At 40.0% G+C, this 12,707-nt stretch overlaps 3 non-coding genes across 3 annotated transcripts; all 3 read right to left on the bottom strand.

Annotated features, from left to right (window-relative positions):
* Positions 1-376: 376 nt before the first annotated feature.
* On the bottom strand, positions 377-448 carry TRNAT-CGU. The gene has a single exon. It is a non-coding gene; the product is annotated as a tRNA-Thr (tRNA).
* An 11,377-nt stretch (positions 449-11,825) lies between these two features.
* TRNAM-CAU lies at positions 11,826-11,897 on the bottom strand. Its single transcript has one exon. It is a non-coding gene; the product is annotated as a tRNA-Met (tRNA).
* Positions 11,898-12,385: 488 nt separating this feature from the next.
* Positions 12,386-12,457, bottom strand: TRNAT-CGU. Its single transcript has one exon. It is a non-coding gene; the product is annotated as a tRNA-Thr (tRNA).
* Between the last annotated feature and the right edge of the window lie 250 nt (positions 12,458-12,707).

The following is a 12,707-nucleotide window of genomic DNA, read 5'->3' as shown; positions in this document are numbered from 1 at the left end:
GCACGGGTATCATACTAGCTAGACTAATCGATGAATTGTGTTTGTAATTTTAAAGGATATTTATTTGAAAAAAGGTTAGCTATTATTTTTGTATTACAATTACTTTAAATTTTATTATGAATTATGAATTTTAATTAGTATATTATATTTAGGAATAAGGGTCAAATAGGCCATCGAACTGCACACGATAATGCAATTAGGCCACTGAACCTAAAAAAATTAATAATTAGGTTCCTAAATTAATCAATTTCAAACAATTGGACCTAAATTAATCAATTTCAAACAATTCTTGAGGTTCCTAAATTAATCAAACAATTCTTCCAATTTAAAGGTTTCCAAGGACTCGGACTGGAGACAACCGTGGTTAGTTTGTAAAAGCCTCTAGTAAGGATTGAACTCACGACCTTTCACTTACGAAGAAAACGCACTACCACTGTGCTATGGAGGCTTGGTTATTAAAAATAATTTATTTTACTTTTATACCAATTATCCACTCAATCGAAGAATACTTTGGTTTTATATGTGGCTTTTACTGATTTTGGATTGGGTTATGGATTGGGCTTCTTGGTTGGGTTAAAACAAAATGTATATCAAAATATATGTATATATAGTTTCGGCCAGATTTAGTAGATAGGATTTTTTTTGAAAGGAACCATCATGGTGTATATTAGAGATAAGCTGAAACAGAGTAAGGAGGGACAGAGTCCCAGTACATAGCAGTAGTTTGATCAAAAGCAGTAGAAGCTAAAGTATGAGCTAAAATATTCTCTAATCTAGGAATAAATTTAACTTAACAGAAATCAAAAGATGACATAGATGATGTGCAACCATCAATAGCATAACCCATATACGAACGAATCGGTGCAACCGTGGAAGATAGATAACACTAAAGCGTCTGACAATCCGTGTATAGCTCTATAGACCGTTCTCCACGATTCCTTAGCCATGACAAGGCTTCGTTGCACGCAAATGTTTCGGCCATTAGTAGAGAAAAACAATTTGTAAGTGTAGTACTATATGCCGAAATATATCCACCCCCTCCATCTAAGAGTACCGCCCCCATTGTGGCCATGTTGGACAGATGATGATAGTCGGCGTCTACACGACAGATTCTCGGTAGTTGGGCAATGCCGTCTACAGCAACCGGTGGTGGTTCGGGGGCATAGCCGCAACAACGAAGTCGGCAGCCACAACACTCTTGGTTGGTAGCAACGAGACGATAGGCGAGTGCACCTTGCACCAAACGTGCATGGTGGCCGTAGCAGCGACTAGGAATTTCCTCGGCATCGGAAGATAAGCATCCCAAACTGCACCATTTCTTGCTCTCCATATATGATAATGAATTGCAGCTATGTACATAATCCCATTAGTGTCTAGAATATTCAAGACTTCACTAAACCATTCATGAAAAACATTTGAAACAATATTGGGGATTGTAAGGTTGGATTGGTTCCAAATGGAACTTGCATAGTCACACGTAACCAATGAGTGCATAGTATCCTCATGAAGAACTCCACACATGACACAAATAGGATTAACCACTACCCTCTTTATAAGCAAGTTTTTGTAGTGGGAAGCATATCACTTATAGCTCTCCAAAGAAAGGTTTTCCATTTGGGGAGATTTTAAGCCTCCATAGGGCAAGCCATTTATTGAACGCACCATCATTATTAATATAATCACCCACAATGAGTCTGTAGTCACTTTTAACAGAATAGCAACCTCTCGGATCCCCATGTCAATACCAAGTGTCTTCATACATCGAGGAAATAAGTATCTTTAGGATGCGAGGCACATCAATAGGGAGAAAAATATTAGATAAAATAGACTGATCCCACGAACTAGTATCCTGGTCAATCAAACCCACCACTTTCGCAGTAGCCAATGAGGGGGCATCTCAGTTTGTATCATAGGGTCCAGATCCTGGAGCCAGGGATGTTGCCAAATTAGAGTAGATTCACCATTACCAATCCTCCGTCTCACACCACTACAAATTAACCCTTTAGCCGCCATAATACTGTGCCAACAATAACTGGGATTGTTCCCTAAACATGCTTCAGAGAGCGTTGACTTAGGGTAGTATCTTGCCTTATAAACCCGTTCCACCAAAGAGTCTGTTTTAGTTAGTAATCGCCACGCTTTCTTGCCCAACATAGCTAGGTTAAAGGCTCTAAGATCCTTGAAACCCAGTCCACCATGTTTTTTAGGGATGCATAATTTATCTCATGCTTTCCAGTGTATACCACGGTCAGTTCCAGATCCCCACCGGTAATAGTTCATGGTTCGCTCAATAGCTATGCAAACAGAAACCGGTAAAAGAAAAACACTCATTGAAAAATTAGGCATTGTTTGAGCCACACTTTTCAACAAAATTTCCTTACCAGCCTGAGATAACAATTTCTTATTCCAGGACCCAATACGCTGTCTGATCTTATCCTCAATATATGAGAAGGCTGCTTTCCTATTCCTTCGCACAAAGGATGGGAGCCCCAAATACTTACCAAAGTTAGGTGCTTGAGCTACCCCTAGAATCTGCGCCACCTCTTCCCTGTCATCCGCGCCAGTATTCTTACTGTAACATATGCTAGATTTATGATAGTTCACCACCTGACCAGATAAGTTCTCGTACACAGATAAACAATTCTTAATTTCCCCAACCTCTTGAGCATTGGCATTGAAAAATAAGAGGTTATCATTAGCAAAAAATAAGTGAGAGATAGGGGGAGCACCTCGAGCAACTCTGCAACCATGGATAGAGCCATTAACCAGAGCCTGCTGTAATAACATAGAGAGTCCTTCTGCACAAATAATGAACAAATAAGGTGATAAAGGATCCCCCTGCCTCAAACCCCTAGATGGCGTCAAAGGGGCACTACATGAGCCGTCCACCAAAAAACTATAAGACACAGTGGTTACACATAACATAATAAGCTCCACCCATTTGTTATCAAAACCAAGGGCTAACATCATGTTACGCAGAAAGGGCCACTCCATGCGGTCATAGGCCTTGGCCATGTCCAACTTGAGGGCGCCCCAGCCAACAACACCACACTACTTTCTATTCAAATAATGACCAACCTCAGCCACAATTAAAATATTATCTATAATTAATCTATCCGGTATAAAAGCACTCTGTGAGTTAGATATAATTTCCTCCATTAATGGCTTCATCCTGTTTGTAACCATCTTGGCCATAACCCTATACAACACATTACTCAAAGCTATAGGCCGAAGATCCATCATTTGCTGAGGCGTATTTTTTTTAGGGATCAAAATAATATCAGTATCATTCAAACCAGCCGGGAAAAAATGAGAGTTTAAGCAATCAAGCACAAAATCCGAAATATCCCCTTACCACATCTTAGAAGTGCTGATAGAATCCCGGATTCATACCATCAGCCTCGGTGCTTTATCAGGAAACATCAAAAAAATTGCATTCTTAACTTCATCCTTCTTAAACGGGCGGAGCAGAGTATCATTATGTGCCTGGGTAACTCGTGGCATAATATTCTCAAAGAAACTATCCCCATTATCAGGGTGGCTAGAGCAAAATATATCATCAAAGTAACGCATAATAACATCACGCTTGGCTTCCCCTTCCACCCAATCCCCAAAATCATTCCTAAGTCTAGAAATAGTATTCTTCTTTTTACGGTGAGAAGCATACCTGTGGAAGAATTTGGTATTGGCATCAGCACCCTTAAGCCAGTGTTGCTTGGCCCTCTGCCTCCAATAAACATCTTCCTGGTACTCAATTCTGGCTAATAGCTCTTCAAGGCCCTGAAACTCAGCCAGTGATGCTAGGTCATTACGCAATCTCAGATGAAGTTTCTCTCTACGGAGGTTCATAATCCGCTCCCCAAACTTATGGAAACGGTCACCCCCCCCCCCCCCCCATCGCGACAAACGGGTGCCACACAACTAAATGCAATCCTGTATGCCCCTTCCTCTTCCGTCCCCCCAGGACTCCTCCACCACAGCTCTACACCCCTCATCATGCAGCCATGCCATCTCAAAACAAAAGCCCTTTCTTCTAGTTTCGCCCCCTCTAGTATAATCATGGAGCCCTAGACAGAGGGCTAAATAATCAGACGTGCGGGTCAACAAATTATTCACCTCTGCCCCTGTAATAACACCACGCCAACTCTCTGTAGCCAGAACCTTATCCAACATTTCCTGAATCCAACCAGCCGTTCCTTTCCCCCTTTCCCAGGTAAAAGGGTAGCTGTCCATTAGCATCTGAGATAGCCTACAGTTATCAATAGCATCCCCAAAACCGTGAAGGAGGCTACTTGGATGTGGGATACCCCCTCTTTTCTCATGCTGGAAGAGGAGGTCATTAAAATCACCTATCATGACCCACATAAGATTCGATCTAGCTGCCAATGATCTAAGTAACTCCCACAACTCATGACACCTGCCATGCTCCGGGAAGCCATAAAAACAGGTGATACGCCATCTGGGAAAGTTCGTCATGATCACTTCCACATCAACGTGATTTCTAGAATAGCTCAAAAGTCTTGCTGTATTATTCTTTCTCCACAGTAAAGCCATGCCACGGCTCAAACCAATGCAATCAACATAAAATAAACCACCATACCCAAGATTGACACAAATACGATCTGCATGTATTCGTCCCACCTTGGTCTCTGTAAACACAAAAAAAGTAAACTTTGTATATATTCACAAAATTTCGTGTACAGCGTGTGTATAATTCAATGCAGGTACAAAATCTCTGTCTAGTCCTCTAATTCTTCACTGACGTTATCTATGGAAGTGCCTCCGGGATTCAAATAGCGTAGTCTCCGAGATTTAAGTGGCGCGTGCCTCCGGGATTTAAGTGGCGTAGCTTCCGGGATCTAAGTGGCGTGACTTCCAACAACGAGCGTCAAGAATTTAGAAGTAATCAACCCTGCAATGGATTCAAATTGCCTGCAAAATCAACAAAAATGCGTTCAAGTCTTTAAGCGTTCTTCAATGCCGTTATCTATTGAAGTGCCTCCAGGATTCAAATAGCGTAGCCTCCGGGATTCAAGTGGCGCGTGCCTCCGGGATTTAAACGGCGTAGCTTCCGGGATTCAAGTGGCGTGACTTCCAACAACGAGCGTCAAGAATTTAGAAGTAATCAACCCTGCAATGGATTCAAATTGCCTGCAAAATCAACAAAAATGCGTTCAAGTCTTCAAGCGTTCTTCAATGCCGTTATCTATTGAAGTGCCTCCAGGATTCAAATAGCGTAGCCTCCGGGATTCAAGTGGCGCGTGCCTCCGGGATTTAAATAGCGTAGCTTCCGGGATTCAAGTGGCGCGATCTTCAACAGCAAACGTTAAGCTCCGAAGCAATAAACTCTGCAAAACATCAAATTAAAGCTCCTGCAATGGCTTCAAGTTGCCTTCAAAAGGCTCCAAGATCTTCAAAGTACCTACAAAAAGGCTTCAAGTTGCTTCAAGATCTTTAAAACCTGCAAAAAAAAAATGCCTTCAATGCCCTTAATTCTTCCAGATCTTCAAATGCCTTCAAAAGAGCTCTCAAATCTTCAAGCCTTCAAGTTGTCAAGCGTTCTTCAATGCCTTCAAGCTCTCAAGTCTTCAAGTTGTTCTCAATGTATTTAAGGTGTGATTTGAAGAATGGAATTGAGGCTCTATTTATAGTGAATTTTGTAACTAAAATCTCTCAACAAACTCCACTAATATTTAGTTAATTAAATTAATTAATTATATACTAAAATGAACCTGGCCAAAATCAAGTCTAGGTTCATTATTCTATCATCTAATTCAAATTCAAATTAAATTATAATTATCTAATTCAAATATAATAAAATCATATTATATTTAAATTATAATTATAATTATAATTCAATTATGAAATGGGCTTGGACCAATTAATTTCTTAATTCAATAGCCCAAATCAAATTTACTTGGACTAATTAAATTAATTTAATTATCATAGCCCAATTAATTAAATTAGACTAATGATTAACCCTGAAATTGGGCTTGATAATGATTTAATCGGTCCACTTGTCGGCCTTCAAATTTTCTGTGTCTACAAATTGCCCCCTGGAGACTTTCTTGGACATGCCTCTTGAGAGCATACATTGCTTGAAAGTATGTAGTGCATGGAAGTCTCGAAACTATAAGGCCATTTCAACTCGTGCCAAGGAGCCTTGTGGGATATGAGACAGTTTCGACTCGTGCCGGGGAGCCTTGAAGTAATATGAGGCAGTTTTGACTCGTGTCGGGAAGTCTTGAAGTAATATGAGGCCAGTTTTGACTCGTGCCGGGGAGTCTTTAAGAAATATGATGCAGTTTTCAATTCACATTGAGGAAGCTTGAAAAATATTTCCTCCATCATATATTGTGGTATAATGTGTTGAGGCACATTCTTCTCTAGCATACGGGTTGATTAGAGGAATTTTCATCTTCATTCCTTGGTTAGTTGGAGTAATATGGAACCGCTTTGGCACGTAATCCGCCAATGTGACTGGAACTCGTGCTTTTATATGGTGGCCGCAAGTCCTCCCATCAATAGAGCCTTTTAACATTCTTTTCTTGACCCACCTTTTCATAACCCGCTTAGATGGTCGTGTCGCATCATCAACGTGGTGTTGTTTAGCATGCTTAATACCATGCCAAGTATCATACTCGGGTTTGATATCATAAGACTTGATGTTAAGAGGGAATAAACACTTGCGTCCTTTTCTATTTCCCTTCCCATTGTTCCTCTCAATGAGTAGCGAAGTAGATTTACCGCATGAGATGGAAACTTGATTAGCGCTTGCTGTGCATCTGCCAAGTTCAATTCTCCCATCTCGAGCTAACTCCATTACTTTATCCTTAAAAAGACAAAGCAATTTTCAATTGGATGTCCGACAAGTCTGTGATACTTGCAATAACACGGATCATCCACCATTGGGCCTCGTTGGTTGCCTCATTTCTGGCAAATCAACGAGATTGTGCTTTAGTAGCTCATCAAACATATGTGGGATATCAGCATCCAAGAATGGATACTTCTTGTTTTGTCTTTCCCTGAAAGAAAGCCTTCTACTACCCTGTAATGATCTAGAAGCATCCTTAGACTCACTAGTAGCTTCAGTGAATATCCTAGCTGGTTGAATATTCACATGCATAGCATCCATGCTTCATATTTTTTAAAGGCATTGCCTCCATTTTCAACGTCATCATGACTCTTGCCCCCATTGTAGAAGCTTTGAATGGGTATGTTTTGTCCCACCATTAGCTGTTATGCTTAACTCCATATCGTGGGCGCGACTAGATAATTCCTCAAAAGTCTTAGGCTTGAGCCCTTGGAGGATGTAGGAGAGCTCGAAGTGCATGCCTTGGATGCACATTTCAATTGCGGAACTCTGTGATATCTTTTCCTTGCAATTCAAGCATAACTCCCTCCATCTTTCAATGTAAGCGGCCCGAGCTTTCACTATTCCTTTGGCGAGTGGTGGTGAGTTCTAAGAAGCCTGACGGTTATTCTTGTGCTGTAGAAGCGGGGTAAAGAACTCCGCCGCTCCATGTCATGCCAACTATCAATGCAGCTATGCTCCAAGTCAGTGTACCAATTGAAGGCAGTACCCTTCAAAGAGCGGACGAACTGCTTGACAAGAAGATCTCCATATGTCCCAACGTCGTTGCATGTTTCCACGAAGTGGGCGATGTGTTGTCTTGGATTGCCTTTCCCATCGAATTGTTGAAATGCTGGAGGTTGATATCCAATGGGCATCTTCCAAATCCTCTATCCTTTGGGTGTTAAGGCTTGGTGTAAGTGTATGAAGGTTTTTCCCCCTCGAGCTTTCCTTTGATAGCTCCCATGATGAACTCGTTAAGCCGATCTACAGGTATCATGCCCCCTGTGACTGGAATGCTCCTGTCCGAAAGTGGTATGTGCGAACTTGATTCCTCGTGTACCGTAGTTCGCCCAATGCAAGTTGGTGAGTGCGAGGCATCTTCTCCTTGAACCTCAGGTTGTTTCGCTGGAGCCCGGCTAGTTTCGCCATTCCTTGTGTTCTCAACCTTTTCAGCTAAGTCGTTGATTCTCTTTTCTTGGTTTTGAAGGAGGGTGGTGATCCCTTCAAGCGCCTTAGTGATGCTTGCAAGCTGGTCCTCTATAGTTGTCGCGCTTGTTGTCATAGCCGGCATGCCTGTATAGATGCGTGACCATTCTGGCGCGACCTTCCACATGTTGGACGACGGCGATGTCGGTGATGAGCCTCCGGTGTTAGCGTTTCCTTTTGGGGATGTTGGACTCCTACTATCATCAGCTCCTTTCAAAGATGTTAGATTCCCGCTATCGGCTGATTCTTTCGGAGATGTTAGACTCTCGTTACCAGCTGCTCCTTTTGGGGTAGCCGACTTCTCTCTATTAGCCGCTCCTTCTGAGGTAGATGACTTCTCGCTATTCGCACTTCTTTTGGAGATGTCGGCATCCCGTTGCCAGCTGTTCCATTCGAAAGAAGTCAGCCTCCCGCTATCTGCTGCTCCTTTTGAAGATGATGGACCTGGCAACATAGATAGCTTCCTCGGACGTAGGGGCCGTTTCGAGTCTTTGAATCATGCGTCAAACAATTGACTCAGGCTCTGGCGGTAGCATTCCTAAGCTCTTTGCACGGCTCCTGGTTAATGGTGTTTCGGCCTCTCGATTAGCTTCAGAACCAGTTGATGATGAAGACTTGGAACTAGCGGCTGAGCATAAGACTTCTTGAACATTGAGCTTCTTGACGCCATTCCGGTTGCTAGTAGAGTTGCTTGCTGATGTAGATCGATAGTGAAGAGATGAGAGGCAGAGTTGTCCCACTAGGATGTGCCAAAATCTGTAAACACAAAAAAGTAAACTTTGTATATATTCACAAAATTTCGTGTACAGCGTGTGTATAATTCAATGCAGGTACAAAATCTCTGTCTAGTCCCTCTGATTCTTCACTGACGTTATCTATGGAAGTGCCTCCGGGATTCAAATAGCATAGTCTCCGAGATTTAAGTGACGCGTGCCTCCGGGATTTAAATGGCGTAGCTTCCGGGGATCTAAGTGGCGTGACTTCCAACAACGAGCGTCAAGAATTTAGAAGTAATCAACCCTGCAATGGATTCAAATTGCCTGCAAAAATCAACAAAAATGCGTTCAAGTCTTCAAGCGTTCTTCAATGCCGTTATCTATTGAAGTGCCTCCAGGATTCAAATAGCGTAGCCTCCGGGATTCAAGTGGCGCGTGCCTCCGGGATTTAAATAGCGTAGCTTCCGGGATTCAAGTGGCGCGATCTCAACAGCAAACGTTAAGCTCCGAAGCAATAAACTCTGTAAACATCAAATAAAGCTCCTGCAATGGCTTCAAGTTGTCTTCAAAAGGCTCCCAAGATCTTCAAAGTACCTACAAAAAGGCTTCAAGTTGCCTTCAAGATCTTTAAAACCTGCAAAAAAAATGCCTTCAATGCCTTTAATTCTTCTAGATCTTCAAATGCCTTCAAAAGAGCCTCTCAAATCTTCAAGCCTTCAAGTTGTCAAGCGTTCTTCAATCCTTCAAGCTCTCAAGTCTTCAAGTTGTTCTCAATGTATTTAAGGTGTGATTTGAAGAATGGAATTGAGGCTCTATTTATAGTGAAGTTTGTAACTAAAATCCCTCAACAAACTCCACTAATATTTAGTTAATTAAATTAATTAATTATATACTAAAATGAACCTGGCCAAAATCAAGTCTAGGTTTATTATTCTATCATCTAATTCAAATTCAAATTAAATTATAATTATCTAATTCAAATATAATAAAATCATATTATATTTAAATTTTAATTATAATTATAATTCAATTATGAAATGGGCTTGGACCAATTAATTACTTAATTCAATAGCCCAAATCAAATTTACTTGGACTAATTAAATTAATTTACTTATCATAGCCCAATTAATTAAATTAGACTAATGATTAACCCTAAAATTGGGCTTGATAATGATTTAATCGGTCCACTTGTCGGCTTCAAATTTTCTGTGTCTACAGTCTCCATCAGAAAAAAAAAAAAAAAAAAAAAAAAAAAAAAACAACAAAACAAAACAAAACAAAATCGGGCTTCTTATGAGACACTAGGTCTACAACTTCGCGAATTGTTCATGGATTGCCCAAGCCACGACAGTTCCAACTCATAGTACTCATTGGGTCGGGCGAGTCTGGGAACTAGGACCCGCCATCTGCAAGTTTTTTGAAATATCTGTCATAGCCACATCCCTTCCCCCAGACCCCGGCCTCCTGGAAGCTACCGTAGCCTCCCTCCTCTGTTTAGAAACAGCCACCACCGCCCGCTGTTCCTCACGGCTTCCGGATTCCGACAACATCATCTCCTCATGCGGCTGCGAAGCCGCCTCCTCCCGGACGATCACCTCCTTTCCGGACTACCCAAGCGGTACCAACCAAGGTTCCCCCACCTCCCTCGGACCTCGTCTCTCCCCGACGCTACGAAGATAAGCCTCGTATGGGTACTGTTCAACCGGCATTAATGATTCTCAGGCCTTGAGACAATACTTATGAACGTGTCTTTAGAAGACCATAGAAGAAGCAATATGTATGTAAACGTTCATACTTGAATGAAACCCAACAAGTGGTCCGATCCCTCTTCATCAACTTCATCCGACACTTAAGCGGCTTGTCAACCGGGATTCGGACTCTAATTCGATAAAACGAACGCCATGGTGCATCCACGAACCTATCATCCCCTTTAATAAAGTTACCGAGATAGTTTTCAACTTGCTCGGGATCAGAGATGATGTATAACCTAGTGGAAGTTCGTGCACATGAACCCACATGTCAATAGTGTTTAGGGAAACATCGCCTAGAAAAACCCCCTCCTCAACTTGCTTACAAACCAACACACTACCTTTAAATGCCCAAGGACCGCCATTCACCACAAGCTCCATATCTGACTTGTGGAAGAAAACAAAGAGGAAGAGCTTGGGTTGGATTTCAAAAATATGTACTCCCTTCACCGGCTACCATACATATGCAAGAACCTGGCTCATATATTCCAGTTTGACAACCTTAGTCGTCAAGAATCAGCCAACCATCATCTACTTCTCCTCCACCCTTCGGCCCCGTCAACATCGCTGACAACCGGTTCAAACACCGCAGCCTCCTCCTCCTCCTCCAAGACCATATCTGCCCAGCTTTTCGTGATGCCTTCTACCCCTCCCATCGTCGTGGTCGAAGCAATGCCGCGAACTCACAGGATGAACGTCGCCGGAAACCACCGGGTAGAACCGAAGAATACAGTGAAACCCTAGGGAACCCTAGGAGAGAGTAAAGAGCTCTAGAATTCTCGAGAGAGAAAAATTTGACATCATAATATAATGCATCAAAACTTATTATTTAGTAGATAGGGTTTATTTTAAATAAAAAAAGTTATATTTTATATGATTTAATTTTTATGCGATGCACAAACTAAAGACTATACGTATTGTTGTTATATTAGTATATTAAGAAGTATTAGTCTTATTAAATTTTAAGTGTTAATATATTATGAAAAGAATATTCATTTAAAAAAGTTTATTTATGTAAGAACTATGTCATTCAAGTTCAATAGAAGACAATTCACGGTAATATACTAGGTTGATAATAACTAGACTATTTATTTGAAAAAAGGTTAGCTATTATATTTGTGTTTTTACTTTAAATTTTATTATGAATTATGAATTTTAATTAGTATATTATATTTATTTTAGAACTTTGTTAATATTTGAATTGAAATTATTAATTTTCCCATCAATATAATAATAGTAATAATAATATTATATTTTATGACTTTTTAATACTTTTATTCAAGTAAAATAATTAAGAAGAGCCTCTAGTGAAAATTGAACTCACGACCTTTCACTTATGAAGCAAACGCACTACCACTGTGCTATGGAGGCTTAATTACTAAAAATAATTTATTTTGCTTTTATACCAACTATCTACTCAATCGAAGATCGAATACTCTGGTTTTATATGTGGCTTTTACTGATTTTGGATTGGGTTATGGATTAGGCTTCTTGGTTTGGTTAAAACAAAATGTATATCAAAATGTATGTATAGCTTCGGCCAGATTTAGTAGATAGGATTTATTTTAAATAAAAAAGTTATATTTTATATGATTTAATTTTTATGTGATGCACAGAGTAAAGACTATAGGTATTGTTGTTATATTAGTATATTAAGAAGTATTAGTCTTATTAAATTTTAATTATGTAAAAACTATCCTGAGGTGTGGTTCAAATAATGACGAGTAACCATGTATATTATATTTATTTTGAGACTTTGTTAATATTTGAATTGAAATTATTAATTTTCCCTTCAATATTAGTAATATTATATCGTATGATTTTTTTAGTACTTTTATTCAAGTATAATAATTGGTAAAAGCCTCTAGTGAGGATTGAACTCACGACCTTTCACTTACGAAGCGAACGCACTGTCACTGTGCTATGGAGGCTTGGTTATTAAAAATAATTTATTTTGCTTTTATACCAACTATCCACTCAATTGAAGAATACTTTGGTTTAATATGTGGCTTTTACTGATTTTGGATTGGGTTAAGGATTGGGCTTCTTTGTTGGTTAAAACGAAATGTATATCAAAATATATATGTATTGTTGTTATGTTAGTATATTAAGAAGTATTAGTCTTATTAAATTTTAAGTATTAATATATTATGAAAAAAAATTCATTTAAAAAAGTTTATT

Source organism: Ipomoea nil, unplaced genomic scaffold (assembly GCF_001879475.1).
Source record: "Ipomoea nil cultivar Tokyo-kokei standard unplaced genomic scaffold, Asagao_1.1 scaffold1993, whole genome shotgun sequence".
Classification (NCBI taxonomy): Eukaryota; Viridiplantae; Streptophyta; class Magnoliopsida; order Solanales; family Convolvulaceae; genus Ipomoea; species Ipomoea nil.
This window is presented reverse-complemented; position numbering and strand designations above follow the sequence as displayed.